Raw genomic sequence first — 6,012 nt, 5'->3', positions numbered from 1 at the left:
AGAAGAATAACTGTTCAACCAGGGAATGCTTGGCTGCAATTCAACTCGTGTGGTAGTAAATTATATGACCAAAAAAGGCAATGAATTCAGCCGAGAATATACACAAGTCACGCTTGATTTTACTCGCACATTTTCAAAAGGAACTAGTGTTATATTGTTTTCAATACATGTGTTAAAGCCACATTCAGGTTGTATTAATATGAGTCTAGAAAATTAACGTACAATACCATGATACCTTGAAAACTGAGGCGAAAACGGGGAGATGAGAGTGCACAAGACCAATCAGAAGGGACCCAATTGCACTTGAGTTAAATTCCAAATTGGAACAACCACCTAACAATTAAATCATACTTGTTTTTAATGCAGCAAATGTAAAAAAACCAAACAAACCAAACTAACACAAACTAACAAACAAACAAAAACAAACAACAAACAACTGGCATTACTTAGTACTGCTTAAATGCAATAATATATAAATTTAGAAAGATATAACATAATATCATGTACCCAAGTTATTGACATGTGAGGACAATATCTATTAATTTTATGAGGACACCCAGAGACAGGAAAGTCAACTTTGCTGTTTCTCTTCCTTACAACGGGTGTGATGTGTATGTAGCTTCTGGGTGGGTGGGGGTGTGTGTGTGTGTGGGGGGGTGCGTTTGTGTGCGTTTAAGGGAGAAGTTATGGGAACATTTTGTTCGTGCGTGGTGTGAACACCTCCTATATAGCGGGTGTGGGGTTGTTCAAGATCCTCTTTTCCATTCTCTCTCCCTCTCTCCCCATAGGTCCCCATCCCCCTCTCACTATCTCCCTCTCCCCCTCTCCCTCTCACCGTTTTCACTTATGCAAAAGGTGTACTGAACTGTATTTCAAGGTTTCATGACATGTGATTTTTGAACTCTAATATTGAACTCTAATAATCTATTGTTGCGACCCAGTGGAAACAGTATTCCAGTAAACAAACACTTTATTAGTACCTGTTGAATATCCATATTTGTACCCATATTAGGTAATGTGAACGTCATATCACGGTACACGTGTATCTTTTGTTATTGTGATTTCTGCCATATTCTTGTCTGATATATAATTCGGTGCGCTTTGCAGGTTAGGATACACACTTAACTAGCTCACGGAAATCGGTACACAAGACCTACAAGTTGTAGAAACTTGGAATAATCCTATACGCTGCAGTCAGGGTTTGATCTGGAAGGACTTGTGGAACAAATTTGAAGGACCAAAGGTAGGCTATGTTCTTCTAGCTTTGTTTTTACAGGCATGTATTCATCAGTACACTCTCAGAAAAAAAAGGTGCTACTTAGAACCTTTTTTTGTCCTGTATGTAGAACCCTAAGCTGTAATAAGGTTCTAAAAAGAACCTTAAAAAGTTCTATAAAGAACCTTAAAGATTTAAATAGGCATAGGGACATTCTAATTCATTCATTCAGGGACTCATCACAAGGTTTAGAAAAGTAAAACGTAGTGTTAACCCTATTTGGTACTAAAAATCATTTTCTTGGATAAAAAACGTTTTTTTCTGTTCTACTCTTTAAGATTCCTTAAAGGTTCTTCAAGCTTAAGGTTCTACAAAGCACCTGTTTCTTGGCTACAGAACCTTTTTTGGTTCTACAAAGAACACAATTGAAACCCAATGGGGTTCTTTGTAGAAAAAGAACCTTAAGCTTTTAAAGAAAGAACCCTCAAAGGGTTATTAGTAGAACAGAAAAAAAAGTTTTTTATCCAAGAAAATGATTTTTTTAGTACCAAATAGGGTTAACACTACGTTTTACTTTGTGATGAGTCCCTGAATGAATGAATTAGAATGTCCCTATGCCTATTTAAATCTTTAAGGTTCTTTATAGAACTTTTTAAGGTTATTTTTAGAACCTTATTACTGCTTAGGGTTCTACATACAGGAAAAAAAAAAAAGGTTCTAAGTAGCACCTTTTTTTCTGAGAGTGTAGAGCTCACTACAAAATTAATATCAGTTTTGAGCGCCATATATGATAGTGTATTTCAGATATTGGTGTATTAATTTTTTTATGACTAGAACAAATAGATAAAATAATTGTTTTCTTTGATAGTGTGTAACATGATGTTGTCCAAATCAGGATATTTTCTTTGTGATTTAGAGTTTTTGTTACAAAGAGTATTATGTCACTATCAAAGCATTAACAGCTTTCATCATTACGGTAACGCTGGCGGACAGTGACAGACTAACAGTAAATTTTTCGAATGACCAGAATGAATGAAAAGATTCCCCTACCCCTAAATATCATTCTACACCTTAATAGAATGATCAAAAGATTGACTCTAGTACTTATTAAAAGGACATTCAGAGATGTGTTAATCTCAAATTGCAAACTATAGACTATCAGCCACACATGTTTTTTTACCAATTGAATAAATAGCAATTGACCTAGTGGCGTAGCCAGGTTTCGGAACAGGTGGGGCACAAACCCCCCTGGACAAAAGGGAAAAAACACATCGCAGAATTTGGCCAATTTTCCTCCTGGACTGTGGTTACACACAGTCCGGGAACTGCCGCGTTCCAATAATTAACCTGTGATGTACCCCCTTCACAGCCCCCACACGGCCACACACCCCTGTACACACCACTGAACACAATGGATAAGCTAAATCTTATTCTGCTTTTTCATGTCAAGAGATACAGATATTATTTGTTAATGCCAACACCGGGTATATAAAGGAATTCCGTCTAAATCCAATGAAAGACGTGATCGCAACTTAGACGGACGTTATCTTTCAGTTTCTTCATATTTTGTCAATATTTCTCAACCACTTAAGCCTAGGGTTAGGGTTAGGGTTATCATTTATCAGCCACATTTAAGCGACTTTAGAAAATTGTACATATTTTTTAGTCCTCGATCAAATGGCTGATCACATTTGCTGCTTGTATCTTGATTCATTGACCTTGAAGTTTTCCTTATACTCAATACCTAGATACTGAATTTTGAGTTGATGACAGGCCCGTAACCGGGGCGGACCCCCTCCCCCCTCCAATCGCCAAAGTCCCAAAAAGTCCCTCTTTTGACCCAAAAAGTCCCATTTGCAAGCACAACGAGCGATAGAGGTTCTTTTATTCTGTCTCATTAAATTGAAATGAATGATGTTTTCGAGAGAGATACAGACCGTTGTATTTTACGCATTTTAGTGGGGTATTAACGTCCTTCCATAATAAAATTGATTTACATTTTAAGTTTAAATTTGATTGATATCGAGAAGAAAGAAGCATTCTCTTATTGGCATGCCCAGCCCGCAGTGTCTGCTACTCAACCTTCAGCAATCTTACTTCTTAGCCCTTTAACAAGCTTGTGTTCATGTTTGAATTTATTGAGTGCTTTGTAATTTTATAAATGTAGTAGTAGGTGTATAGTGCCCCCCCCCGTTAAAAAAACAAAATCACACACACACACACACGAGTAAAAAGGGTGTTTATGTGAACATTAAAGTAACTTGAGTATGTGGTGCGTTTATGGGTTAAAAATGGTCAATTTATTTAGGATATTATTTCAGTTTGACACAAAGTACAGTTTTTGTCACACACATGCACAGAAATATACAATTTTCTTCTTTAGGCCGGTAATTTTTGCTGGAAAAAAATTTGTTTAGTGGGTGCGCATGTGTCACTGATATTGATGTGTGCACTAATCGGCACAAAACCCCGAGTCCTTTCATGAAATGCATGCATGCTTAGTCAAACTGAATTATTTGACATCCACTGCCAACATGCAAAGAAGGGTGGATTTGGCTTGGTTTGGCCTCCATCCAGTTTTTGCTACAGTTTAATAAATTTTTGGTCCCCAGATTTGAAAACCCTCACTCTCTTACATATACAGTTAGTAACTGATTCAAGGGAAATAAAGGTTTCAATGATTTAGACATATCATTTATGCGTGCAACACATAAGAATTGTTTAAAAAGTTGATCAATTGAATTATCTGACGTGTGTGTTTGTCCGTTACAACAAAGGTCACATTTTCCGTTGTCCGTTTTAGTTTTAATTTGAAGACTTCAATTCATAATAATTAAATTACATAATACATACATACCGTTACATAATGAGCGTCCGTAAACTTAGTTCATCACCGTGCATAATTTTATTAATATCATGAATCCCCCAATGTTAACGGCTGTATAATAGGTTTCTGACCAAATGAACCTCATTATTTGGCCATTTTAGCCCCAAAAGTGCACATTTGTGCGCGCTTCGGGCGAATTTATTCCACCTTTGCACCATATTCCAAGGTGCTGGATTCACTATACTTTTCCAACCTCATCACACCCTCCAATGTTAGAAAGAAATCTACGCCACTGGTCATGCATTTGATGCAATCTGACACAGCCTAAGTGGAGTGATTTGATGCACAAAATATTTGTCTGTCTGCACCTCCAAACGATCCAAAATTATATACTGGCCAATTTTATCCCAATATATCATGCCAATTGCATAAAACACACACCTAATCCGCTCTGAAGAAGTAAATTGATACCTGCGGTAGCCGAATCTGAAAGCCTTGTCGGACGGACATACTTTTATTCATCATGTTCATACCTTCATTTTGATATCTGATTTTGTCTTTGAATTATTAAGTAATTTTGTACATCTCATTGGCTTAGGAAGGTTTTCAACATGGGGGGCTGAACATTGAAAAATATTTGGTTGGACACACTGCGGGTGCCGAGGGGTTTTCAAAAATATAGGTCACAAACACCCTTTTTCTTTTTATTTTATCACAATTTTTTAACTTCACCTAGGATTATTGGGTGGGGGGGGCTGGAAGGTAGCCCCCGTACCAAAATTATCGAGGGGACTGACCCCCCTCCAAGCGCCCCGGTTTCTGTGCTTGTTCCAAAAATTTAGAATTTTAGGGTTTTCAGGAAATCACTGAATTGTCACTAATTTGCGGTTATGATTTTGAGCAATTGATTTGATAAAGGAGCTAGTGGTGCCACTTTAACAAATGTGATTTTGTAGGGAAATTCCCTCTTCACTGTCAATGGGTAAACATAAAAGGCTACGTTTTAAAGTTAAATTTCAACTTTACCAGGGTCATATTCTGTGATTCTAGCTCTATGGTACTTGAGGCTGACTTCATTGTATGATCGCAATGGCCCATATCAGTAATATTATTGTTTAAAAAAGTCAATTTAGGTAAACTCACTTTTATTCACTTGATTTCAGGTACACTAGTATCAATCATGGCAACTTCAGGAGAGGGCTTTGCATTTATCAGACCAAGTGATATTACGATTGGCAAGTTTCTTGGTGGTGGAGGATTTGGTGGTGTGTCACTTGCGACTCATAAAAGCTGGGGAGAGGTTGCTGTCAAACAATTCAATGGAATCACGTAAGATTTAAATAGAGACGTTGACCTTTCCAAAAAAAGTTTTATAATTATAATAATATACATGCCTATAATTTGAGTATCTGATATCTGTCATTACTGAAAATCATAGCAAATAATATACAAATATACAAGTGCAAGAAAATTTGCAAGTTGAATGCTAAAATAGGCCAAAATCAGGATAATTTTGGCCTAAAACATGCTGGGAAAACAGGCCAAAGTGAATTATGTACATCACAGATTTTGGTAACTTTTGTCCCGGTATTTCGAACCACTGCTGAACAAAATGAGGTTTCATACCATTTCAGGCTGGTAGCTTATCAATTGAAATATGTTATATAACAGATGTTTAAATAGGATTATAAACTGACCAGTAGATACCAGCTGTAGTCCTACTAGTTTATGGCATATTGGATGCCCTATAGGAAAGTTAGCCCATATTTGCAAGACTATCCTACTCATGTTACCCTCTGGTCATGGTCTGGCCTGCTGTCAGATCTTACCCAGGGAAGAAAAACCTGAGCACAATGTAATAAACTATGCAACGTCTGAAAACTTGGATTGTATGTGGAGCTTAAATCTGCATGTTAAGCACTATGTATTTATTTCATGCAGGTTTAATGATGAGATCCTGAAGGAAGCC

The 6,012-nt window shown here is 37.0% G+C and overlaps 1 long non-coding RNA gene across 1 annotated transcript; it reads left to right on the top strand.

The window, feature by feature from the left end:
* Positions 1–1,120: 1,120 nt before the first annotated feature.
* On the top strand, positions 1,121–6,012 carry LOC140144814 (uncharacterized). Its single transcript, XR_011857942.1, has 3 exons — positions 1,121–1,243; positions 5,207–5,372; positions 5,985–6,012. It is a non-coding gene; the product is annotated as an uncharacterized lncRNA (long non-coding RNA).

This window comes from Amphiura filiformis, unplaced genomic scaffold, assembly GCF_039555335.1.
Source record: "Amphiura filiformis unplaced genomic scaffold, Afil_fr2py scaffold_83, whole genome shotgun sequence".
Lineage (NCBI taxonomy): Eukaryota > Metazoa > Echinodermata > Ophiuroidea > Amphilepidida > Amphiuridae > Amphiura > Amphiura filiformis.
The sequence above is the reverse complement of the archived record's forward strand: the minus strand, read 5'-3'. Positions and strand labels throughout refer to the sequence as shown.